Source organism: Orcinus orca, chromosome 13 (genome assembly GCF_937001465.1).
Source record: "Orcinus orca chromosome 13, mOrcOrc1.1, whole genome shotgun sequence".
Classification (NCBI taxonomy): domain Eukaryota; kingdom Metazoa; phylum Chordata; class Mammalia; order Artiodactyla; family Delphinidae; genus Orcinus; species Orcinus orca.
Window position 1 is genome coordinate 14,894,606 of NC_064571.1, and position 27,464 is coordinate 14,922,069.

At 44.7% G+C, this 27,464-nt stretch overlaps 1 long non-coding RNA gene across 2 annotated transcripts in view; it reads left to right on the forward strand.

Moving 5' to 3' along the window:
• The first annotated feature begins 836 nt into the window (after nucleotides 1-836).
• LOC117201985 (uncharacterized) overlaps nucleotides 837-27,464 on the forward strand; it is a 35,036-nt gene continuing 8,408 nt past the window's right edge. For both annotated transcript variants that reach the window (XR_004484144.2, XR_007471071.1), the window contains exons 1-2: nucleotides 837-894; nucleotides 18,014-18,246. This is a non-coding gene — a long non-coding RNA (uncharacterized LOC117201985). The remainder of the gene's footprint in view (nucleotides 895-18,013; nucleotides 18,247-27,464) is intronic.

Sequence of the window (27,464 nt, forward strand, 5' to 3'; positions counted from 1 at the left end):
CATCTAGTTTTTCACCATTATGTATGATGTTAGCTGTGAGGTTTTTGTAGATATTCTTTATCAACTTGAGGAAGTTCCCCTCTAATCCTAGTTTGCTGATTGGGTGTTCATTTATTATGAATCGTTGTTGGATTTTGTCAAATGCACTTTCTGCATCCATCAATATGATCATAAGATTTTTCTTCTTTATCTTGTTGACATGTTAGATTACATTAATTGATTTTGAATGTTGAATCAGCCTTGCATACCTGGAATAAATCCCACTTAGTCACGGTGTATAATTCTTTTTAAGCATTGTTTGATTGGATTTGCTAATTTTTTTTTTTTTTTTTTGGTACGCGGGCCTCTCACTGTTGTGGCCTCTTCCGTTGCGGAGCACAGGCTCCAGACGCGCAGGCTCAGTGGCCATGGCTCACGGGCCCAGCCGCTCCGCAGCATGTGGGATCTTCCCGGACCGGGGCACGAACCCGTGTCCCCTGCATCGGCAGGCGGACTCTCAACCACTGCGCCACCAGGGAAGCCCAAGATTTGCTAATGTTTTGATGAGGATTATTGCATCTATGTTCATGAGAGATATTGATCTGTAGTTGTCCTTTCCTATAATATATTTATCTGATTTTGGTGATAGAGTAAGGCTGGCGTCATTCAATGAGTTAGGAAGTTGTTCTAAAATGTGTTCTCAGGATTTGTTTTAACCAGGTATGGTAAGGTGACAGACACAAAGACAACCACTTTTGAAAGAATAACTTATTACTTACATTTCATAAGAGAAGGAGGGCATGCCACTGCAGGCAGGGGCATGTGAGGAAGCACCAAGGTTGGTCAGGAGGCAGAGGGAGCAAGAAAGTCTGGGGCAGAGCCTTTATTGTGTTTTCCATGGAAAAGGCAAGGCAGGTAAGGGAAACAGCTTAGGACTGGCTAGTTTGAATACTTCTGGTGGGCTTTGGGACATCAGGGCTGTTCCTAGGTGTCCGGTACTTGACCCTGGATTGATTTAGGCCAGGAGAAATATTGTCTTTATTTGTGAGAGTTAGATAAAGGGTAAGGGCTCTGGATTGAAGGGGAGATGTAAATAACTTTGCCTATGACTAATAGATGACAAATAGATAAATACCAAGTCTAAGAAAACATAGATCAGAAGTGTCCTCTCTGCTTCTATTTTCTGGAAGAGACTGTAGAGAATAGATATTATTTCAAAAAATGTTTGGGAGCCTTCACCAATGAAACTATCTCAGTTTGGTACTTTCTTTTTGGGGACGTTATTTATTTATTTTTATAGTGTTTATTTTTACTTGTTGACAGTTTGCTTTATTTATTTATTTATTTATGGCTGTGTTGGGTCTTCGTTTCTGTGCAAGGGCTTTCTCTAGTTGTGGCAAGTGGGGGCCACTCTTCATCGCGGTGCGCGGGCCTCTCACTATCGCGGCCTCTCTTGTCGCGGAGCACAGGCTCCAGAGGCGCAGGCTCAGTAATTGTGGCTCATGGGCCCAGCTGCTCCGTGGCATGTGGGATCTTCCCAGACCAGGGCCCGAACCCGTGTCCCCTGCATTGGCAGGCAGATTCTCAGCCACTGCGCCACCAGGGAAGCCCTTTGGGGACGTTATTAATTATTGATTCAGTTTCTTTAATAGGTGTAAACCTATTTGGATTATCTGTTTCTCCTTGTGTGGATTTTGGTAGTTTGTGTCTTTCAAGGAACTGGTCCGTTTTCATCTAGGTTATCAAATTTGTGGGTATAGAGTTGTTCATTATATTCCTTTATTATCCTTACAGTGTCTTTGGGATCAGTAGTGATGACCCCTCTTTTATTTCTATTATTAGTGATCTGTGTCTTTTCTCTTTTTTCTTGCTTAGCCTGGCTAGAGGTTTATCCATTTATTGGTCTTTGCAAAGAAACAGCTTTTGGCTCATTGATTTTTCTCTATTGATTCCCTGTTTTCAGTTTCATTGATTTCTGCTCTAATTTTTATTATTTCTTTTCTTCTCTTTGCTTTAGGCTGCTATTGCTCTTCTTTCTCTAGATTCATAATAATATGAAGCTTAGATTGTTATTCTTAGATCTTTCTTCTTTTCTATTATATGCAATCAATGCTATAAATTTCCCTTTAAGCACTGCTTTCATTGCATCCCACACATTTTGATAAGTTGTATTTTCATTTTCATTTCGTTCAAAATATTTAAAAATTTCTCTTGTGACTTCTTCTTTGACTTGTGTTATTTAGAAGTGGGCTGTTTAATCTCCAAATATTTGGGGATTTTCCAGCAATTTTTCTGTTACTGATTTCTAGTTTGATTCCACCATGGTTTGAAAGCATACTTTTTTTTTTTTTTTTTTCGTTTTCGGTACGCGGGCCTCTCACTGCCATGGCCTCTCCCGTTGCGGAGCAAAGGCTCCGGACGCGCAGGCTCAGCGGCCATGGCTCACGGGCCTAGCCACTCTGCGGCATGTGGGTTCTTCCCGGACCGGGGCACGAACCCGTGTCCCCTGCGTCGGCAGGCGGACTCTCAACCACTGCGCCACCAGGGAAGCCCAGAATTTCATTTCTTTTTAAGACTGAATAATAATCCATTGTATTGATATACCGTATTTTGTTTATCCATTCTTCTGTTGATGGATGGACATTTATTGTTTTGTTAAAAGTTGTTTCCTTTTTTGGCTATTGTGAATAATGCTGCTATGAACATCCTTATATATGTATCTGTTCAAGTTCCTGCTTTTCTTTATTTCTTTTTTATCTTCCCTGCTTTTCCTGCCTTTTCTGGTTTTAGTTGAGTATTTTCTAAATTTTATTTTTCTCCTCTTAGCATATCAAGTATATTTCTTTTTTAGTAGTTATCCTAGAGTTTGTTGTATACATTTCCAATGAACTAGATGTATTTTAAAATAAGATTATACCACTTCATGAGTATCACAAGTAGGGCAGGTACCTTGTAATAGAGCATTCCCAATTCCTCCCACTTGTCCCTTGTAAGATTGCTGTCATTAATTTCATTTACCAAGATGCTATAATTGCCAAATACATTGTTGCTATCATAACTTTGAACAATTATCAATTAGATCAATTAAGAGTTAGAAAAAAGATTTTTAAACCTTTATTTATTCCTTCTCTAACACTTCTTTTTTATTTTATTTTATTAAAAAATTTTATTGGAGTATAGTTGATTTACAATGTTGCATTACTTTCTAACACTTCTTTATGTAGATCTGATTTTCTGATTTTTATCATTTTTCTTCTCTCTGAAAAACTTAACATTTTTTGTTAAAATGAAGGGCAGGTCTATGAATGACAAATTCAAGTTTTGTCTGGGAAGTCTTTATTTCTCTTTCACTTGTGAGGAATAATTTTTTTGGATACAGACATCTAGGTAGGTGTTTTTTTCATTCAACACTAAATATTTCACTCTATTCTCTTCTTGTTTACATGGTTTCTGATGGGAAATTGGATGTAATTCTTATCCTTATTCTTCTATAGGTAAGCTGTTTTTCTCCTTTGGCTTCTTTTAATATTTTCTTGTTGCCTTTGGTTTTGCAGTTTGAATATATAACCAGGTGTAGACCTTTTATTTATTATGTTTGGTATTCTCAAAGCTTCCTGGATCTGTGGTTTTAAGCGGTCATTAATTTTGAAAAATTCTCAGTTATTATTACTTTAGTTGTTTCTCTAATCTGTTCTCTCTTCTTCTGGTGTTCCCATTACATATATGTTATATCTTTTGAAATTGTCCCACAGTACTTGGCTATTCTGTTCTTGTTTTTCTTTCTTTCTTTACATTTTAGTTTGTGAAGTTTCTATTGACATATCTTCAAGCTCACTGATTTGGCCATGTCCAATCTATTCATATGGCCATCAAAGGCATTCTTTTTTTAAATTTATCATCCTAAACATTTTAAAAAAATTTAATTTTCACTGCATTGCATCTTTGTTGCTGTGCACGGGCTTCAGTGGTTGTGGTGCACGGGCTTAGCTGCTCCGCGGCATATGGGATCTTCGCGGACCAGGGATCAAACACACGTCCCCTGCATTGGCAGGTGGATTCTTAACCAGTCCACCGCCAGGGAAGTCCCCCATCAAAGGCATTCTTCATTTCTGTTACTTGTTTTGTTTTGTTCTGTTTTTCGGCTGCGCCACGCGGCTTATGAGATCTTGGTTCCCTGACCAGGGATTGAACCTGTGCCCTTGACAGCACCAGTCCTAACCAGTGGACTGCCAGGGAAATTCCCTGTTACAGTGTTTTTTATTTCTAGCTTTTCCTTTTGATTCTTTCTAGAGTTTCCACCTCTATGCCTCATCAACCATCTGTTATTGCCTGTTGTCTACTTTTTCCATTCGAACCCTTACCATATTACACATAGTTATTTTAAATTCCCTATCTGATAATTTCAAAATCTGTGTCATATCTGAATTTGATGTTTTCTTTGTTTCTTCAATTGTATTAAAAAAAATCTTTTAGCATGCCTTATAGTTTTTGTTGAAAACTAGACATGATGTATTGGTGATAGAAACTGAGATAATTAAGCTTTCATGTGAAAGGTTTATGTTAATCTGGTTAGACATAGCTGGGCCGTGTTTAGTGTATACTATAGCTGTAGGTGCCAGAGGCTTCAGTTTCCTGTAGTTACCATATTTTTTTTCCCTTCATTGTTGTCTTTAGTTTTCCGAGAACGCCTTTTAAAAAATTGTGGCAAAAAACCACATAACATAAAATTCACCCTCTCAACAATTTCCAAGTATGTGGTACAATACCGTCAACCCCATGCAGATTGCCATGCAGCTGATCCCCAGCACCTCCCCATCCGGAATGAAATCCAACATCCACTGAACACCTACTCCCTGCCTCTCACTCCCCTCAGCCCCTGGCAACCACCATTTTCTTTCTGTGTCTGTAAGCCTGACTGCTTTAGATACCTCGTATAAGTTGAATCAGGCACTATTTGTCTTTCTGTGATGGGCTTATTTCACTTAGCATGATATCGTCAAGATTTATCCATGTTGTAGCATATGACGGGAATTCCTTCTTCATAAAGAATGGATAGGTATATTCCATCATACGTATATACCTCATTTTCTTTATTCATTCATCTGTTGATGGACATTTAAGTTGCTTCCATCTCCAAGAACTCCTTCTTAAATACAGTCTGTATATTCCAACTATCTCAGTGGTAATCCACTGTTATTATGCAGGAGTCCTGCTGAAGTGGTAGTAAGGTATTGGATTCTATAATCTTTTGATTACGTCTCTGTTCTTTTGGGGGGTGGGGGAGGGGAGGGCCTGAGTCCCTGAGCTGTGACTTTCAGAAGCACTTCCTTGACTTTTTTCCCTTCACCTGACTTGAGACAGGAAGGCTAGAGGGGGCTGGAGTTGCCTAATGCTGCCCCCATCCCCACCCCCAAGTCGGATAAGGCTCTGGTAGAGTAGTTGCCCTTAGTGGGCAGACACTTGTAATGGAGAATGACTTGGGCATATTTCACAATGGTTACACTTCCCCTCTCCCTACCTGAAACATCAGGAGATCTTTCTTGGATCTTTACAGTGAGAACCAGATGGGGTTCCTGGTGTCCAAAACTCATGAAAATGTGGAGCTCCTAAGACTGGACCCCCAGGGGTTTCTCACTCTCAATCTAGTCCACACTTAGCCTCCAGGCATTCGTCAAAATAGCTGTTAAGTTCCCTACCAGTTTCTGGCTCCAGCAATGTCTGCTTGGCTTTGAGGATCTCTACTGCCCTTTCTCTCCATTTTTCATCATGGAGATTTGCCCTACCTCTTCAATTTTTTGATGGATCTAAGAAAAGTTGTTGGTTTTCACTTTCTTCTTGTTGTGAGGTACGGGATGACAATTTCCAAGCTGTTTACATGTTCTAGCTGAAACTGGAAGTCTTCATATTTTTTCATGAACACATTCAAACATATTCAAAAGTACAGAGAATAGAAAAAGGATCCCCATGTACCCATTGCTCAGATTCAACACATATGAACATTTCCCCACATTTGTTTTGTCTACCTATCCTCTCCTTTTCATTTTTCTTCTTTTAGTCTCTATTGAAGAAGTTTAAAGCAAATGCCGGACATCACTCCATCCCTATATACATCAGAATGCAGCCCTAAAAAAAAAAAAAAAATCAGGTGTTTTTGGCTTGTTGTTGGTTGGTTTTGCTCATGTAACTTTGGCATTTTAGTATGTAGTGTCCTTGTTTCATTTTGCTGACAAATTTGATGGCTGAAGCATTTTCTTTAAAAAAATTAAAGAAATTAATTAAAGAAATGTTTTCTATACAAAAAAGTATTTCTGAAAATGTTTACTCAGGAATCACTATTATTATACCTGGCAATTGCTTGTGAATTTAGGGGTTTATAAAAAATATGTGTGAGTTGAAGATTTGCTTGCCCTTGGACTTTGGACCAGTCTAGCATGTTTTTATTTTTTATAGCATTTGTGCCACCTTGGGGTGGGCGGGGGGAAATCTGTATTCTTTTTTTTTTTGCGGTATGTGGGCCTCTCACTGTTGTGGCCTCTCCTGTTGCGGAGCACAGGCTCTGGACGCGCAGGCTCAGCGGCCATGGCCCACGGGCCCAGCCGCTCCGCAGCATGTGGAATCTTCCTGGACCGGGGCACGAACCCGTGTCCCCTGCATCGGCAGGCGGACTCTCAACCACTGCGCCACCAGGGAAGCCCAGAAATCTGTATTCTTGACTGACTCAGTTCCCTGCTTCCACTGGTGCATTAGTGATGCTTGTCCATTTTGCCATGAGCTGCTGGCTGAAGCAGCCTTTGGACACCAACACCTACTTCATTTTCTGACTGTCTCCTGCTTCTGTTTGTCCCCTTCTGTGACCTGAACACAACTCTCGTGCTCACCTACGCCCCCTCCTTTTCCAACCTTGGTATTACATTGCCTCATGAATCACTCACTCACGAATTCAAAAGACCTCTTATTTGCCGGCCTCTGAGTACACATACCTATATATGTATACCACCCCCCTTATGCCAGAATGGATTTAAGGTGACCTTAAGAGTATTAACAGTACAGGACTTCCCTGGTGGAACAGTGATTGAGAGTCCGCCTGCCGATGCAGGGGACGTGGGTTCGTGCCCCGGTCCGGGAAGATCCCACATGCCGCGGAGCGGCTGGGCCCGTAAGCCATGGCCGCTGAGCCTGCGCGTCCGGAGCCTGTGCTCCGCAACGGGAGAGGCCACAACAGTGAGAGGCCCGCGTACCAAAAAAAAAAAAAATTAACAGTGCAACAAAATAAGAAAAGGAGAAGAAGAAAAAACATTGTCCAGGGAGAGAATTGCAAGGATCATCAAACAGAAATATTCCATGCAAACTTATAATCCTTAATGAAGAAAATATCTAAGCTCTGGGGCATCTTCTCCTCTTACAGACAGTTTGGGGAGGGGTCATTGGTCCCAGACCTGCTTTCTTCAAAATGCCTTCAGACCTGCTCTCCTGTCTGTCTCCGAGTGGTGCTCAGCAGTCAAGGTGATAATAAGGGCCCATGTGTCTGGGTTTGGGACTCTACCCACTCAGATAGGGCTTGTGTTGAGAGGTGCCCAACACAAGTGTGTGAGTATGGGTGGAAAAGCAGCTTTGGAAAGGAGGAGAAAACCCACCAGAGACCCGGCTGAGGCCCTGGTGGCTGCACTAACACCCTCTTTTAAGGGTCCTCTGAAGGCCTCCTCTAGGAAAGTTGCATCTCCTTCTACTTCTAAATGCTTCTCAAGCTTAAAGGTAAACAAGCTGTAGAGTGCTGAACAAGAGTTGGTAGAGGGCAGGGATCTGTAGGGAAGCCCCCAACCTCCTGAGAGCCCAAACTTAACTCCGAAGTTGGATCAAAGCAGGAGGAAGCTTTCTGAGGTCAAAAACTCATAAAGGATCCTCCATCCTCAACCCTCCCAGTGTGAACTGTCTGGGGAACATGGAGGAGGTCAGCTGTGGTCAGAGAAGAGGGAATGTTTTACATTTGTTGTTTCTGGTCTGCTGTGGGCTTTAGATACTACACTACTCTCTGTATTTTTTCTGCTTTGCTCGAGACCTGGAACAGAGTTGGAACAAAATATAGAAACGTGTCCCAGTTCTCTGCTGCCACTCCAGAAATGGACACAAGATGGCGCTCGTTCTCCCTCCTAAGGTCTTTGGCTCAATAGCCACCACCTGTGTCCTGGTGTACCTGGAACCTGCTTGTGGCTGCCTGCAGGCCGGTGGTTTGAGTTCCTTCGTGTCCCTCCAACCCTGCATGAGAGAAGTCTGCTCTCCCTCTAACACATCCAGTGCTCCCCTGGGAGAGGACAGAGTCACAGAGAATGGGGAGTCCTGGGCCAGGGAGGAAGGGGCAATCCTCGAAATAGGGGCAGCCCAGACAGTGTTGGTCTAAGCAAGGACAGGAAAGCTGACCCTGAAGTAAGTGCTCTGTGTCCAGGGCCTGGTAGGGACCAGGGCACAGCCTTTCCTTGGAAGCCTGGGCACCTCATATCGTGATGATGATTGGGGGGGCACTTCACCCCCAATCATCCAGTGAGAGGGAATGGAGTCTGATGGTACCCCCTCTTTCCTCTGCCAGTTCCTACGTGTGCCGTCCAGAGCCAACACCCCACGACCTTGCACAGTCATAAACTCATGTGCTTCAGGGCTGGGGAAATGATGCATAGGGGTGAGGCTGGGCATGTTTGCAGACTACAGGGCTTGGTGGGGTCTGGTTGAGAGCATGAGCTCCTCTTGAAGCCATGCCAACTTAAAATTTCTTAAAACACCGTGCTGGCCTAGCAATGCATATCTGCAAGCTTCTTACATTTAAAATGTCTGGGGGATGGGCTTCCCTGGTGGCGCAGCGGTGGAGAATCTGCCTGCCAATACAGGTGGCACGAGTTCGAGCCCTGGTCCGGGAAGATCTCACATGCCGCAGAGCAACTACGCCCGTGCGCCACAACTACTGAGCCTAAGCTCTAGAGCCCACGAGCCACAACTACTGAGCCCGCGTGCCGCAACTACTGAAGCCCGCGCGCCTAGAGACCGTGCTCCGCAACAAGAGAAGCCACCGCAATGAGAAGCCTGCGCACCGCAACGAAGAGCAGCTCCCGCTTGCCGCAGCTAGAGAGAGCCCGTGTGCAGCAACGAAGACCCAACGCAGCCAAAAATAAATAAATAAATATATTAAAAAAAAAAAAATGTGTGGCCCAGGATAAAGCCTTAACTCCCCAGAATGGCCCTGGGGAAGCTTCACAGCTATTCCTACCCTCTTTTTCCATCTAAATTCCATGCACTTAGGCTCTAGCCAGACCCGCATGCCGAGACCCTTCACAGCCTTTGCGCTGGGCACACGCCCTTTGTCCGGAAGGCCCTTTCTCCCTTTCCTCACCTCATTCGCGGTCCAGCTCAAGCGTGCTCTCTCCTCCACTGGCTTGTGGGTCCCTCACAGGCTGAGACAGGACCACAGCGGCGCTTCATTCCAAGGGGCAACTTTACTTTGGATTCTGTGAGAATGGCGCCCCCGGGTATCCCATGAGTTGTGCAACGCCGCTGCCGGGCACGGAGCAGGTACTCAGTGTGACATAAGTGACTGGGGTCACTCTCTCTGTGGAAGCCTCCACGGCGGGCCGCCAGATGGCGCTTGTTCGCCCCGCGGGGGCTCCGCGTTCACCTGTGGACGAGGACCGGGGGTCAGGGGTGGGGTGGGGGGGGGAGGGTGCAGGTTTACGCACGCGTTTGTTTGGCGCTTTTGGATCTCAAGCCGCTTCTTGCTCTACGTGGCCACGGAGCCCTGAGCCCAGTAGAGACCGGCCTTGGGGGGTGCCTTCCACTCCATCCTGCCCCATGGCTGATTCTGAACACCCTCAGGCTCAATTCCTTCCCACATGATGGACGGTGTTGACTCAAGAAATTGCTCCCGAGTCATCAGACGCTCTCATGACGCTTGAGTTGAAAATAACATCCCTGCGCATCCCACTTGCCTAGACCTGCCCTGAATCCGCCCGTGGCAACCAGGCTTGACGAGGCCGAGGACTAAGCCTGGCATCTGGGTGGGCCAGGCAGACAGGCCCTGCGCCCCCCGCCCCGCCCCGAGTGTGACCGAGAGGTTCTGGAAAGACCCCCTCAGCACCCTGAGCCTGTGGGCAGAAGAGGGGGACACAGCCATGTGAGGGCCTCCAGCAGCCGGTAGGTACCTCCAGGTAAGCTGGGCAGAAGCGCTGGCACAGCCTTGGCTAAAGGGCCATTCATCTGCCTTGTGTCAGTAGTTGGTAAGGCCTCTAGAATTTCTGAAAAGAAGGGGCTAGGCAGCAATGTGCTTGGAAGAGGGTGATCTGTGGCGTGGGAATGAGGGAGGTACCTACAGACTTGCTTTGTAAGGACACCCTTTTGCAGCTTAATAAAAAGAGCAACATTGTCTAGAGATGTCTTTATTACATTTACATGAGGGTGTTATTATAAGTGTTTATTTTATTTACGAGTTTGATAAAGATGAGAGTGGGGCAGACGTCTCTTGGTACAAATCATGTCCTGCGTGACAGGTACATTGGTGAGCAGTGCTGGTGGGAAGCAAACTCTGTTGGGTTTAACATGCTTTAGGCTGCCCTAGTGAGGGAGACAGGGATGATGTAGATTGACCCCAAAGGAAGAGACTAGGGAGGAAGTGGCAGGACCTTCTGTTTGTCTAGAAACCCTGACTAGAGAACTCTGACTAATTTATCTCCCATCTTATGCAAATCATGCTCAGTTTCCACCAGTAGACTTTTGGTAGTGTTCTGTACATCTCTTGCTAAATTTATTCCTAAACGTGTTGTGTTCTGGTTTCCTTCCGCTTAACAAATGACTCCAAAATTAGTGGCTTAAAACAACTATTTTGCTGTATCTCACGTATTCTGTGGATCAGGGACATTTTTTTTTTATTGTGATAAAGTATACCCAACATAGAATTTCCTATTTTAACCATTTTAAAGTGTACGAGTGGCATTAAATACGTTCAAAGTATTTTGTAACCATCACCACTATCTATACCTAAAACATTTTCATCATCTCCAACAAAAACTCTGTACCCATCAAGAATAACTCCCCACTCCTCCCTTCCCCCAGCCCCTGGTAACGTCTATTCTACTTTCTGTTTCTATGAATTTGCCTATTCTAGGTCCCACATATAAGTGGAATCATACAATACTTGTCCTTCTGTGTCTGGTTCATTTCACTAAGCATAATGTTTTCAAGGTCCATCCATGTTGAAACATGTATCAAAATTTAATTCCTTTTTGTGGCTGAATAATATTCCAAAGTCCATATATACCGTATTTTATTTATCCGTTCAGCTGTTGATGGACCCTAGCGTTCAACTGTTGATGAAAAACCCTAGCGTTGTTTCCACCTTTTGGCTATTGTGAATAATGCTGCTACGATCTTGAGTGTGCAAACATCTGTTCAAGTTCTGCTTTCAGTTCTTTTGGATATGTACCTAGGAGTGGAATTGCCGGGTCTGATGATAGTTCTATGTTTAACTTTTGGAGAAATCCCCAAACTGTTTTCCACGGTGGCTGCACCATTTTGCATTCTGTGGGTCAGGAGTCTGAGCAGGTTCAACTGGGCAATTCTGCTCCTTGTGGCATTGAGGTTGAGGTCACTTCATGGTACTTCATGGTACTTCATGGTACTCAGCTAGCAAATGGGGTAGTCTAGAAGTTCCAAAGTGGAGTCATCACACATCTGGCCCCTTGATGGGGACACTGGAAGGCTGGGCTCAACTGGGACTGTGGGAGCCTGTGGGCTGGAGTGCTAAGAGTGACCCCTCCAACCTGGTGGCCTCAGAGGATAGGACTTCTTACCTGGCATAGGGATGGGGGCAGGCATCCAGGGGGAACCAGGCCTGACCTTTTCTGGCCTAGCCTCAGAAATCAGCTGAATTCTCTTGGTTCCAAGCAAGTCACAAGGCCAGCCTGGATTCAAGGGCCAGGGACCTGGACTCTGTCTCTTATAGGGGAGTGGCCAGGACACACTGAGGAAGAGCATGTGGGATGGGATTTACTGTTGCTGAGAATTTAAAAAATACAGTCTGGGGGCTTCCGTGGTGGCACAGTGGTTGAGAATCCGCCTGCCGATGCAGGAGACATGGGTTCGTGCCCCAGTCCGGGAAGATCCCACATGCTGCGGAGCGGCTGGGCCCGTGGGCCATGGCCGCTGAGCCTGCGCGTCTGGAGCCTGTGCTCCGCAGCGGGAGAGGCCATAACAGTGAGAGGCCTGCATACCACAAAATAAATAAATAAATAAATTAAATAAATAAATAAAAAATACAGTCTGCCTGAGTTTATTGAAAATATAATCTGCTAGGTCTTTTTTTTAACTTTATGAATGGCATTTTTTCTTTATATATTCTAACTGATTATAGCTGCAGTTGATTTATGGTTATTTTGTGATTTAAATAATCTAACCAAACTCTCTGAATAATTCTAACATTTATTTGCTGAATCTTAATTTGGATAATTATTTGTAATAATGACATTTTTCTCTTTTCCTTTCCATAATAATGCCTCTTATTTCTTACGGTGATAGTTAAGACTTCCAGAACGATGTTAAAACACAGTGACGCTAATTCACAACCTGATATCCTTCCTGATTTTAAAGGAAATTACTCTAATATTTCACCATTAAATAATGTTGGCTAATTAGTATGAACCAGATATTTTTAGTCCTGTTAAGAAAGAACTCATCTATGATTAATTTACCAAGAACTTTAAAAAATCAGATATAGCTGAAATAAAAAAAAAAAACACCAAACTTTGTGGCTCATATCAAGATAAACATATATATATATATTCCTTTTCCCAATGAATGTGCTGAAATATGACCAGTAAATTTTCTGATATTGAAATATCCTTGCATTCTTTTTTTTTAAAAATAAATTTATTTATTTATTTTTGGCTGCGTTGGGTCTTCGTTGCTGCATGCGGCCTTTCTCTAGTTGCCAGAGTGGGGGCTACTCTTTTTTGCGGTGTGCGGGCCCCTCATTGCAGTGGCTTCTCTTGCTGTAGCGCACCGGCTATAGAGCGCAGGCTCAGTAGCTGTGGCGCACGGGCTTAGCTGCTCTGTGGCATGTAGGATCTTCCCGGACCAGGGCTCGAACCCGTATCCCCTGCATCGGCAGGCGGACTCTTAACCACTGCGCCACCAGGGAAGTCCCAATCCTTGCATTCTTGTAGTAAACTTTAATTAGCAGCATTGTTGTAGCATTAGTTTATTTCCTGATTAATTTTGCTAGTATTTTATTTAGTTTTGCAACAATATTCATAGTAGGTTTTGTTTTCAGGATCAGTTTGGCTGTGTAAAATGTTTTGGTAGCATATGTCTTTTTCTAGCTACTGAAACAAATTTTGAGGTAGTGAAGTTACTACTTTCTTGCAGCTTTGAAAGAAATCATCTGTGAAACCATCTGGGCCTGGCACTCTTCTAAGTGGTAACAATGGGCATGTATGTGCCTGTGTGTGTGCATGTGTGTGTGTGTGTGTGTATGTTATTCAGTGCATAAAAGTTTGTGAATGTTTTTTTTTTTTTTTTTTTGCTGTACGCGGGCCTCTCACTGTTGTGGCCTCTCCCGTTGCGGAGCACAGGCTCTGGACGCGCAGGCTCAGCGGCCATGGCTCACGGGCCCAGCCGCTTCGCGGCATGTGGGATCTTCCCGGACCGGGGCACAAACCCGTGTCCCCTGCATCGGCAGGCGGACTCTCAACCACTGTGCCACCAGGGAAGCCCTGTGAATGTTTTTAAGACAGTGGCAATATTAAACAACATTTTAATTGTTGACTGTTTTCTGGCTTGAATTTTACTTTGTTTGTTATTAACACCCTAACCTTTCTGGAAATTGTTGCTGATGTACCTTCCCTGAAAAAATATGATTGAAATGGTTTTGACCCAGTCTGAGAGTCTTTTAGAAGGATTTTTAAAACTAATTTATATTTATGGTAAAAAAAAAAATCTCTGTAGTCTTATTTCCGTCATCTTGAATTATGCTTTATTAAAAAAAAATGCTTTCTTGTTTAGTCCTTTGTTTATCATCTTAAGTGAGTTTCATTTTCTTTGGTTTTTGTATTACATAGAATTGGGCTCATGTAACAGCTGCGTATAACAGAGAAACCCACCAAACCCAATGACTTAAACATCATAGAAGCTTTTTCCTCTCCCTCAAAAGAAGTCTGGAAGTAGGCAACCCAGGTCTGGCATGGTGGCATGGAGATCCCAGGCTCAGAACTGAGGCTCCTTCCAGCTTTCTGCTCCATCATCCAACATATAGTTCATTTCCTGGCCCAGGGTGGGAGTGGGAGCCAGACTTCTGCACTGGGCGTTCCTTGCTGCCAGCCAAGCTTGGCACGGCATGGTCCGGTGCCCAGATCCCAGGAGACAATGGCTGCTGGAATCCAGGTGCTTGTGAGGATGAAATGAACAATCAACCTCAGTCACTGTGATGATGGCTAATTTCTCGTGTCTACTTGACTCGACTGTGATGCCCAGTTATTTGGTCAAACACAGTCTAGGGCTTCCCTGGTGGCGCAGTGGTTGAGAGTCTGCCTGCCGATGCAGGGGACACAGGTTCGTGCCCCGGTCCGGGAAGATCCCGCATGCCGTGGAGTGGCTGGGCCCGTGAGCCATGGCTGCTGAGCCTGCGCGTCCGGAGCCTGTGCTCCGCAACGGGAGAGGCCACAACAGTGAGAGGCCCGCGTACTGCAAAAAAAACAAAAAAACCCCACAGTCTAGATGTTGCTGTGGAGGTATTTTGTAGATGCGGTTAACATTTACAATCAGTTAACTGGAAGTAAAGGAGATTACCTGCCATAATAAGGGTGGGCCTTGTTCAATCAGTTGAAGGCTTGAAGAGCAAGAATGGAGGTTTCCTAGAGAAGAAGTTCTGCCTTAAGATTGTAGCATGGAAGAACTGTTCAAGTTTCCAGACTGCTGACCTGCTGTATGGAGTTTGGGTTCAGTAGCCCCCATAATCCTGTGAGCCAATTCCTTAAAAACCTCTTTATATATGAGCAGGAACATGCACACATCTATACATGTATACATATATGTATGTATGTACACAGGTGATGTGTGTGTGTGTGTGTGTGTGTGTGTGTGTGTGTGTGTGTGTCTTTAATCTCAGGGCCTTTGCCCCAGCCCTGGTTTTTGGCAGGGACATTGGGAATAGGGCTGTGATAACAGAGAAGTTAGGTTTTCTCCACCAGTTCACATCTGCCTACCCCCAGGATCAGACTCACAGTAGCCCCTGCAGACCCCAGGGGTTAAGAGGTTAAAATGGGACCTTTAGACTCCAGTTTAGCACATGACTGTGGTGGATATGGAGGAGTTTGGGTGCTTAATATCCATTTACCCTGTTCTTTTTTTTTTTGTGGTATGCGGGCCTCTCACTGTTATGGCCTCTCCCGTTGCGGAGCACAGGCGCCGGACACGCAGGCTCAGCGGCCATGGCTCACGGGCGCAGCCGCTCCGCGGCACGTGGGATCTTCCTGGACCGGGGCACGAACCCGTGTCCCCTGCATCGGCAGGCGGACTCTCAACCACTGCGCCACCAGGGAAGTCCTACCCTGTTCTTAATAATAGTCCCTGATTTTCTTTTTTTCTTTAAAGTTTTTACTGAATCTGTTACAATATTGATCCTGTTTTATGTTTTGGTTTTTTGGCCGCGAGGCATGTGGGATCTTAGCTCTCCGACCAGGGATCGAACCCGCACGCTCTGCATTGGAAGGCAAAGTCTTAACCACTGGACAGCCAGGGAAGCCCCTAGTCCTTGATTTTCATTCACACATGTACTCCTTCTGCATGTGATATCCCTGTGATTCTGGTGAAGCTGACCCATCTCCTAACTCCAGGGATAGCACGGGACCTAGTTTTTTAATCTTATTTAATTATTTTATTTTAATTGGATCTTAGTTCCCCGACCAGGGATCAAACCTGAGCCCCCTGCATTGGAAGCGCAGAGTCTTAACCACTGGACCGCCAGGGAAGTCCCCTTATTTTATCTTTTTAAAATTAATTTTTATTGGAGTATAGTTGATTTACAGTGTTGTGTTAGTTTCTGCTATACAGCAAAGTGACTCAGTTATACATATACATATATCAACTCTTTTTTAGATTCTTTTCCCATATAGGTCATTATGGGACCTAGTTTTAAACTAAGCTCTGTCTTCCCTTATCTCAGCCAGTGTGATTGTGTCAGGGATGGACACTTGACCTAATTCAGGCCGTTGAAAGTTAGGTCCAGGGTTTATGTTTGAACTGGTTGAAGAGAAGTTCTCTCTTCTCTTCAACTGTTCTTACCCATGAGAAGAATGCAGTCTCTGGGCACTAGCAGCTGTATTGTCACCATGAGGGGGAGGGTTAGCCTGAAAAGAAAAAGTTTGAGGTGAGAGATGGAGAGAGAGAAACCAGGTCCCTGTGACATCATTTGACTATCTTCACATCAGCACACCTGAAGCAGAAACTACTCCCTGGATTTCTCACTGACGTGAGTAAATAAATCCTTTTTGCTTAAGCCAGGCTGGATAGGATTTTTAAGAATAAAACACCAAAGAATCCTCAGGATAAGATCATGCACTCCACTGAGTTTTTTCCTAAGAACAAGCCATATCAAATAACCTGGCACCTAAGTAGCAGGAAACAAAGTAAGGGACAGCTTGGCAGGAGATAACGCTTGGACAAAAAAATAACTCAAAGAATCGGTTCTTTTTAGTCACAGATGCCTCAGATGAAGGTCTTGGGGCTGCACTGATACAAAAGTGAGAATTTTTCTGTTTCCTAAAGAATAGGATTCCTCCATAATGTAGAAAATATTCTTAGCTGTGGTTTGGGTGCTCGATTTTTTAAAAAAATTAATTAATTTATTTTTGGCTGCATTGGGTCCTCGTTGCTGCGCACGGACTTTTCTCTAGTAGCAGTGAGCGGGGGCTACTCTTTGTTGTGGTGCCCGGGCTTCTCATGCGGTGGCTTCTCTTATTGCAGAGCACGGGCTCTAGGAGCGCGGGCTTCAGTAGTTTTGGTTCATGGGCTTCAGTAGCTGTGGCTCGCAGGCTCTAGAGCACAGGATCAGTAGTTGTGGCGCACGGGCTTAGTTGCTCCGCGGCATATAGGATCTTCCCAGACCAGGGCTCGAACCCGTGTCCCCTGCATTGGCAGGTGGATTCTTAACCACTGTGCCACCAGGGAAGTCCCTTGATAATCTTAAATAGCATTCATGGGGCCAGTGGTTTTTATGTTCTTACCAATAACAAAGTCCTTCTGATCTTGTTGATTTCTATGAAACACATCAATTTAACAATACAGAGATAGAAATAAATGCTACAGAAATTCAGAATAAATGCTGAAAAATGCCAGGGCTGAGCCAACAGGGTCATCTCCCAGTGTTAAGGGTTCAGTCTTCTAAATTTCACTGAGGAGGTAAAAAAATAATACTAGTGCTCTTTTAGTTTTAAATCAGAATACAGAATTCCCGTATTTTGTCAGTAATCTAGGTTACCTGTTTATCTTACCTGTAAGAGAATGAGGTCCAGGAAATCCGTTTTGTTTATCCTGAGCATGCGTAGCCTAGGACCCAGTACTTAACAGGTGCTGAATAAATTGTGGTGAATAAATGGAGAAAACAATGGATCGATCGATTAATGAACTATAGCATCTCCACTTTGGCTGGCCCTAATAGCTCGCTGATTCTGGCCAGCCTGGCCTGCTTTCCTCCCACCGGGTGTTTCCACGCAGACTCCCACTGATGTTTTGCCTGACGCAGGTTCTAGGATGCTGTGAGGTCCTACAAGTTCACCCTGCCCTTCCCAGGGCTCAGTGCCAGACACACCCACTTTATCATGGCCTCATTTTATTGTATCTCTGTACAATGTGTTGGCCATAAAATTAATTTATGATACTTATTTGGGGACTGTAAAATTGCCTCCAAAGTGATACTGTGTCTCCCAATGTACTTTCCGGGAAATGCCCTGGTTATTGGATACTTTGATCTTCCACTCTTTTTTTTTTTTTTTTTTTTGCGGTACAGGGGCTTCTCACTGTTGTGGCCTCTCCCGTTGCGGAGCACAGGCTCCGGACGCGCAGGCTCAGCGGCCATGGCTCACGGACTTAGCCGCTCTGCGGCATGTGGGATCTTCCCGGACCGGGGCACGAACCCGTGTTTCCTGCATCGGCAGGCGGACTCTCAACCACTGCGCCACCAGGGAAGCCCTGATCTTCCACTCTTGAAGCACAGAAATGAAGTCACATGGACAAGCAAAGGTTTGTTTCTGTTTTCCTGTTTGTCAGATTACAACTTCTATAATTGCCCACACAATCTGAAGTCTTACTAATTCTCCCTCTGCAAAATCTTTTGTATCTGTCCTGATTTCCTACTCCCCCCAGCCAGTGGTGTGCTGAAGCCAACTGGCGCTAGCTTGCAAAGATCCATTTGTTAAATTTTCAGAAAGCAGGGAAGTTGGTGGTTAAACTGTTGGCAGCTTGAAATTGGCAATACTTACACCATAGACATTGGCAGATGCTACAAATTCAGCTCCTTTCCACCTCCACCCCGAACTGAGAGCTGGTTGTGAAACACATACCAGCACACCACTATGTGCATGTCTTCCCCTCATTCAAATCCTCATTACCTCTTGCCTGGACTATAACAGTATCCTACAAACCAACACCTCTACCCACACAGTCTTCCCATTTCCAGGTGATCATTGTTGAATACTTTTGACTACCAGGAACAGAAAACGCAATTATAGATTTCTTAAATGTAAGAAAAATGTATTATTTCATATAACAGAAAGTTCAAAGATGAGGCATTTTCAGGAAAACTCAGCAGCTCAAGAACTCCTCAAGTACCCAGATTCTTTTCATTTTTCCACTCTCAGCATCTGGGCATGGCCATTCATGGCTTCGAGATGACTGCTGTGGTTCGAGGTTCACATCCTCACACAGTGACACATGCAACTTTTCCTTATGTCTTCAAAGTACAGATACCGTCTTCCCTGAAGTCCCCCTGCAGGCTTCCTCTTGGGTCTCCTTGGCCAGAATTGCAACCCATACCTATTCTTCAGTCAGTCACTGCAGGGTAATGGAATTACCGTGATTGGTTCAGACTGCCGGTTCCCAACCTCTTAGAACCAACATCTCTTTTTGTGTAAATATTTTATGGCACTCCTCTTTCATGAAATGAAAATCAAAGATAATATAATCTATCCACACATGCACTTGAAAAACAAATCAATACAAGCTCTCATTGGAATATAAAGGTGAAATAAAGAAAGATAATTGGCAAAAATTATATGCGTATGCATTTCAATATATATGGTAAATTATATTATGACTCCAAATTATTTCCTGCCTTCCCTATACCAGAATTAGATATCCCAGCCTGAGGGCATGGGACTTGCACTGCCTCACCCAACTGATGTCACGCTTGCTTTATGATTTGCTTTGGTCAGTGTAATGTGAATGGAAGTGTCACATCTGAGAAGAGCTTGAAAAGCCATTGAGCGGTTCTGCTATACCTTTTTCCTCTGCTATGACAGCAGCATGTCTCAGATAGGGCTGCTCCTTTATCCTGGCTCTCAAAATGAAAAAGACATGTGCAACAGGAACAGAGCTTCAACTGATGTATATATGAACAGCAACAGCAAAAGATACATTTTTGTTGTTGTAAGCCATTGGGATTTTTGCAGTTGTTTGTTACTGCCTCACAACCTATCAAAAGCTGACTAATATAATATGGCACAACAATATTCTGCACAGAAAGAAGCAGTCCACAGCTTCAGACGAACACTGATACAATTGTGTTGTAACAACAGTTCAAAACCTAAAAGAGATACTGCTCTCCATGCCACAATTTTCTGCAATGGCAATCAACTCTTTGTAAAGCTCTGAGTTTGAAAAAAAGGCATCCCTGGGGGAATTCCCTGGCAGTCCAGTGGTTAGGACTCTGTGCTTTCACTGCCGAGGGCCTGGGTTCAATCCCTGGTGGGGGAACTGAGATCCCACAAAGCCCGGCCAAAAAAAAAAGCCTTCCTTCAATTTACATTTACATGGCGGTTGCATTCCAGGAAAATGCAAAATGTAGAATAAAATTGGCTGTTGCTGGAGTCACATGATTATAAAGAGATATTTCATCTACATGAATGTCTAGTGGTCTATTCACAAGTCATGGGTCCATTTATATAAAGTTCAAAAATGGGCATACTGTGTACATGCTGTTTGCAGTTAGAATAGGTATATGACTGGAAGGAGACACTAGGCTGTGTTCAGTTTGTGAAGATTCTTTGAGCTGTATACTTAATGATCTGTGTACTTTTCTATATGTAATTATACCACAATAGAGAGTCTTTTTTAAAGATTTTTTTAATGTGGACCATTTTTTTAAATTAATTAATTTATTTATATTTATTTTTGGCTGTGTTGGGTCTTCGTTTCTGTGCAAGGGCTTTCTCCAGCGGCGGCGAGCGGGGGCCACTCTTCATCGCGGTGCGCGGGCCTCTCACCATCGCGGCCTCTCCCGTTGCGGAGCACAGGCTCCAGACGCACAGGCTCAGTAGTTGTGGCTCACAAGCCTAGCTGCTCCGCGGCATGTGGGATCCTCCTGGACCAGGGCTCGAACCCGTGTCCCCTGCATTGGCAGGCAGATTCTTAACCACTGCGCCACGAGGGAAGCCCAAGGGTCTTTTAAAAAGTCATGCAGGGCATGGGGCAAATCTTTGATATATGGGATTGCCCTGTGCATTGCAGGATGTCAGACATTCCTGATCCTTGTCCATGAACTATCGACAGTGTCCCTTAATCTTTATGACAATCAAACTGAAACAAAACAACCTCACAAATTTCTATAATGCTGAACCCCTGGGTGCTTTAGGTTTATATAATCAAGCATTGCTCCTGGGGCTGTGCCCCTTGAGGTTCATCAACTGCTTTATATCTAAATACAACTGGGCTTCCCTTGGCCCTGAAGAAGGCAGGGTAGCAGAGGATGAGAAGGGTGTGGTGGTAGTGGTGGTGATGGTGGCGATGGTAGAATTGGTGGTGATGGTGATAGTGGTCGGGTAGATAACCCTCTGTGTCTGCCACAACATCCTTCTCATGCTATCAAATACATTCCAGATCACTTTGCCCCAACCTCAAATCTGCAGTGGCTCTCAACTGTCTATAGGATAAAGAACTCAACTTACCTTTCTAGGCTAATTTTGAGGTGTCCTCCATTTTCACTGAACCATTGCCCTTTCCCTCCACGGAACATGCTATGGTATCACAATGCACTGCTCCTCCTTCTGTTAAGAAAGCCCTGCTCCCATTCTCACTCCTCTGGGTCTTCATTCAAATGCTTCTTCCCGATGAAGCAACCACCTGTCCAGAGTTCACGGTTCCTTCATATACCTTCCCATGGTGCTTTGCTGATCTCCCTCTTTACCATTTACTTCATTCCACCTTTTGTGTAGTTAGTTGGTCTACTAACAGCTTCCACAGCCCTAGTCTTTTACAGCTTCCACAGCCCTAGTACAGTGATAGGAATTCACTAGCACTCAAAAAATGCCTGCTGAATTAAACTGAACAAGAGCACAGCCTCTGTATTTCACAGAAATCAGCAACCCAATATCTAAACTCTTTTAACTAGTTGAGACTCACAGTTGCCATCTGGGTAATTAATAAATAGCTTTCCATCAATAGCCTCAATTGTGAATTCACTGTACTTCCCTTCATTGTCATAGGATTGCATCCTGTTCTGGTTCTGGGAGGGAAATGAAGCTATTTGGCTTCCCTGAACCATGGTCACTCCCACATGCCAATTATGCTTAGGCCCTTTCAATGCAGAAGAGAACCCATAGTAAGACAGTAGGGGGCCTGATAGCAGCCTGGCTGTAGTATGGCCAAGATGCAGCAGGTGAGGCCAGTGGGGTATTTCAGTGACAATTCAATAATTATTTATTGAGTGTCTACTATGTACTGGCTACTGTGGGTGCCACCAGTATCAATGAATACAGATCCTTCTCCATTCAGTCTAACTGAGAAGGTGACGTGTCCAAGTACCAGTAGAGAGGGGCAGATAGGAGCTGACGGGACAGAGAGAATGGCATTGGTTGGGAAATGAGGTGGGCTAATCGGAGAAGGTGGTGATTGGTAAGGCCTTGTAGGCTAATATTTGACCAATTAGAAAAGAGATGGAGGGTCATTCAAATGGGGGGAAATACTCAAAGGCAGGAAAGAAGGAAGGAAAGGGCCAGAGAAACATGTTTTCCTGTTGCCCCTTGGAACCAGATACAGGCTCTGTTTATACAATCTTCTGATCTTCTCTCTGAGCTAGTGGTATGTGGTCTTAAAAGCTGGGAATCCTTAGTTCTTCATAGGATTAAAAAAATCTTTGTATTGAGGTAAAACATACATATAGTGAAGTGTATATGAGTGTTAATCTTAAGTGTCTATCTTGATAATTTTTTACACACTCACATAGTTACCACTCTGATCAAGATATATAACATTTCCATCACTCCAGGTTCTGTTGACTTTTATCGTCAAAAATTATTTTTGCCTTCTCTAGAATGTCGTTTTTATATATATATATATATATATATATATATATATATATATATATATATATATATATATATATATTTCTTTTTTGCGGTACGCAGGCCTCTCACTGTTGTGGCCCCTCCCGTTGCAGAGCACAGGCTCCGGACGCGCAGGCCCAGCGGCCATGGCTCACGGGCCCAGCCGCTCCGTGGCATGTGGGATCCTCCCGGACCGGGGCACGAACCCACGTCTCCTGCATCGGCAGGCGGACTCCCAACCGCTGCACCACCAGGGGAGCCCTGTCGTTTAGATTTAATCATACAATATTAGATACCAGCACTTGATTCCTTTTTATTGTTGAGTAACTCAGTGATTAGCTGTGTGAATACAACAGATTCGTCTATTCATTCTGTTGATGGACATTTGGGTTGTTTTTGCTCTTTGACCAATATGAATGGAACATTCTTGGACAGGTCCTTTGGTGGACACATGCACTCGTCCCTCTGGAATGTATCACGAGGCCTGGGGTCACTGTGTCATAGGGCAGCTCTGCTCAGCCTCAGTCTATTAGATGCATACTGTCAAGCTGGACTTGCAATTGGTGTCTGAAGTGGGAGGAGGGGGCAGTTTTGTGGTACTGAGCCCTTAACCTGTGGGCTCTGATGCTAACTCCAGGTAGATGGTGTCAGAACTGAATTGAATTGTGGGACACTCAGCTGGTGTCTGGAGAATCTGAGAATTGCTTGGTGTGGAAAATCCACCCATTTGGTGACCTGAGGTAGGGTATTCTGTGAGTAGAATGCTGGAGTAAAGGAGAAACAGAAGAGTTTTTCCTGCACGTATGGTTGAGTAGTGCAGGAAGAGTAGAGAGGGGAAACACAGGAGTGTTTTTCCCATGCGAGGGAAATGACAGAAGGTGGCAAAAGGCATGAGAACTAAGGCACTTAATCTTTTCTTTCCACTCCAAAAAGAACGTGGTGCAGCTTACCGAAAAATACATCTAGAACATCAGTCCAGTTATGAGAAAACATAAGACAAACCCGCATTGAGATATATTCAGCAGATACTTGGCCATACTCTTTACAAGTGTCAAGGTCATAAAAGACAAGGAGAGACTGAGGAACTATTACAGATTGCAGGAGACTAAAGAGAAATAAGTGAATGTTATGTGCGGTCCTGGGTAGGATCTTGGAACGGAAAAAGGACGTTAGTGGAAAAACTGGTGACATTTGAATAAGATCTTTGGTTTAGTTAATAGTAGTATAATTTTAAAAAAATTTATTGAAGCATAGTTGATTTACAATGTTGTGTTAGTTTCTGCTGTACAGCAAAGTGATTCAGTTATATGTCTTTTTCATATTCTTTTCCATTATGTTTTATCACAGGATATTGAATATAGTTCCCTGTGCTATACAGTAGGAACTTGTTGTTCATCCATGCTACATATAGTAGTTTGCATCTGCTAATCCTAAACTCCCAATCCTTCCCTCCCTCAGCCCCCTCCCACTTGGCAACCACAAGTCTGTTCTCTATGTCTGTGAGTGTTTTGTTTCATAGAATGTTCATTTGTGTCATATATTAGATTCCACATATAAGCGATATCGTATGGTATTTGTCTTTCTTTTTCTGACTTACTTCGCCTTAGTATGATAATCTCAAGGTCCACTCATGTTGCTGCAAATGGCATTATTTCATTCTTCTTAATGGCTGAGTAATATTCCATTGTATATATGTACCACGCCTTTATCCATTCATCTGTCGATGGGCATTTAGGTTATTTCTGTGTCTTCTCTATTGTAAATAGTGCTGCTATGAACGTAGGGGCGCATGTATCTTTTCGAATTATAGTTTTGTCTGGGTACATGACCAGGAGTGGGATTAATAGTAGTGTAATGTTAATTTCTTGATTCTGATAATTGGACTATAATGAAGTAAGATGCTAACGTTAGGGGATGCTGAGTGAGGGATCTAGAGAGACTATTATTTTAAGGCACCTAATATTGCCTGAGAAGAGGAAGTGCTTGCCTGAGGATGAGAGAAGAGGGTGAGAGAGCGATCTGGGGGATTGGGAAGTGTTGGGAAGACAGGCTGGGTCTTCCTTCTAATCTAGCCTAGGTGCTCCCTGAGGCAGCCTCCATCTGTTTTCCCAGCACCTTGAGCAGCCTGGGGTACATACCAGGCACTCAGCTTATTGAATAGGAGGTGGAGGGTGTGTATGGGGACCTTCTGTCGTCCTGAGTCCCCTGGTGCACCCTAACAAAGACAGTGGAAAGTCCCAAGCCCTGAGCCCCATTCATCACATGGAGGCCGAATTATAAACGCTTGTCTTAGGGATGAAATAAGAAAATGAAGCCAGAAATCCAGGTTTAAAAAGAAAAGTTACAATTGTATTTTAGTTTCAGAGCAAGCCTTGTTTTGTGATTGGACTCATAATTGGTTCCTGAATGCTTAGATAGGAGGAAAAGGGCAGAAACCGGTAATTCAGTATAATTCTCCCAAGGGTGTCAGTATTCCCAGGTGGCAAGGAATAGAAATGGTGGGATAAGGGAGGGAGGAAGGAAGGTAAGGGTGGGCCTGAGGTGCTTCAATGTTCTCTGACACTCCAGCTCCAGGTTCTGGTGCTGACTCCACTGTGATGCCCACGGGATTCCCTGCAATCCACCATGGGGAGAGAGGTGGGGCCTAGGAAGGCAGCCTTCCTGGCCAGTGCTTGGCCTTCTGGATCTGTCTTATGGGATTTCTGCCATTCAGACCAAGAGATGTGTAGATGTGCACACATTGAAGCAGCTCAGGAGCTGGGATGGGTTGAGGAAGGCCAGCCTTACCTTGTAAACCAATGTGGTGTGATAAGATTCTTGAAGGGATAACTCACAGCCCGCTTGCCTATCCACATCGCCTTTCCCCACCTTGGCGAGGCCCCAATTAGCTCATTGTCTCAGAGTGGAAAACAAAAGTGCCCTTAAGTTTCCTGGATTTTTTTTTTTTTTTTTTTTTTGCGGTACGTGGGCCTCTCACTGTTGTGGCCTCTCCCGTTGCAGAGCACAGGCTCCGGACGGGCAGGCTCAGCGGCCATGGCTCACGGGCCCAGCCGCTCCGTGGCATGTGGGATCCTCCCGGACCGGGGCACGAACCCGTGTCCCTTGCATCGGCAGGCGGACTCTCAACCACTGCGCCACCAGGGAAGCCCAAGTCTCCTGGATTTTTGTCTTAAATTCTTAGACTCTCATGGGCACCCCACCACCTCAGAATAGAAAGGATTTCCTGCGGAGCAGGTGAGAAAGTCATGGGAATCTTCTGCGAGTAAGAGGGTCCTGGGAATGCCAAAGCCCTCTCACCACCAACTGTGTTACTGTTTGAAGGTAGTAGTGATTTGTTTCCTTTTCCTCAACCTCCCAACCATGGACCCCAACAGGGGCAATTATAAATATGCTTCAAGTAGTGGATGCTCATGAAACGTGGGATGCAGTGCATGTCCTGAACACTGGGGTTATAAGATCCCCCAAAGCACACCCTTGGCCCCAGATTCCGGCTCCACTACTCACTGGCTGTGTGTCTTCAGCAAATTCCTAGTCTCTCTGAACCCTAGTTTCCCCGTCTATAAAATGGGATGATAATCATACTGCCTTAATAAGAGTTTCTGAGAATTAAAGCTCCAAGCACAGTGCCTGGCCCACAGCTGATTTAAGATTTCTGATTTAAAATTTCTGAAGAAATTTAAAGATTTCTGAAAATCCTTTCTATTCTGAGGTGGTGGGTGCCCATGAGAGCCTTGCTCTTCCTAAGAATTTAAGAAGACAAAAATCCAAGAGACTTAAGGGCACTTTTGTTTTACACTCAGAAAATGAGTTAACTGGGGCCTCGCCAAGGTGGGGAAAGGAGATGCAGATAGGCAAGCGGGCTGTGAGTTATCGCTTCAGAAATCTTAACCTTACCTCAGTAAAGGTTAGTGTCCCTTGCCCCGGTGGTCTCTTAATGTGTCCCTTCCTTATTTCTCCTCCCCAGGCCCACTTACCCTCCACAGCACAGGTTTCACTGTCAAGCCACTCCATGTCACATGGGCAGTGACTCCCTTGGCCTAGGTATCCCTGACTGTGGTCTACTGTGGCGGAGATCTCACCCACTGCATTTTAAGGCCCCGTGGACTGGGATCACACCTCATTCAAATTACATGCCCTCACCCAGTGTCCGGGCCCGATGCGCAGGCAGATATGGGACAAATCACTACACGATGTGTCATCTCCTCCCTCCTTAAAAGGAAACTCCACCCCTGAAACCACAAGCCTGTTTCTAGTGCTTTAGAATGCCCTGCAGCCCCAGGTTCTCCTCCTCCGCTAGGGCCTCTGCGCGGGCCCGCCCCTTCCCTGTGGGTCCAGCGGGTGTGACCCAGCAGGGCTCTGCTGCTGCCCCTGCTGGCGCCAGCCCTCCCTCCACATTCCCACTCTCCCTGCTGATCACAGCACCGGAGGCTGCTCGGCCCAGCACTCCCTCTAATGGCTAACGCTTTTGTGGAAGGTTCTGAGCCCGGGTTAAAAGACAAAAAGCTAGGCTGTCCCCCACAGCTTCTCTAGTTCTGGTGTTGGTTCCTCCAGTTGTGATGTTCTTGCTGTTCTTCCCTTGGATCCCGCCTTTGTTTTTGTTCCAATGCCTCCTTTTTCAAGCTCCAAGAGAAAGCCTCTCGGGGAATTTGTGACCTCGCCCAATTTCCAACATTCCAGATTCAGTCATTTCCCCCTTTCTTCTCAGACTTTAAATCACTGTTCTCTCCTGGTGTTCACCACAACTATGAGGCCAGAGAAAACGGTGAGACCGTAAAAGCTTATCAAAAACAAATTCTGCTTTTAAAAAAGCATTTTCCGAAACAGCTTCCAGGAATGAAAAGTGGGGTTAAATTTTGCATGGATTGCAAGAGTAGGCGGCTAATAACCCGTAAAATCTTACACAGAAGCAGGGAAACTCAA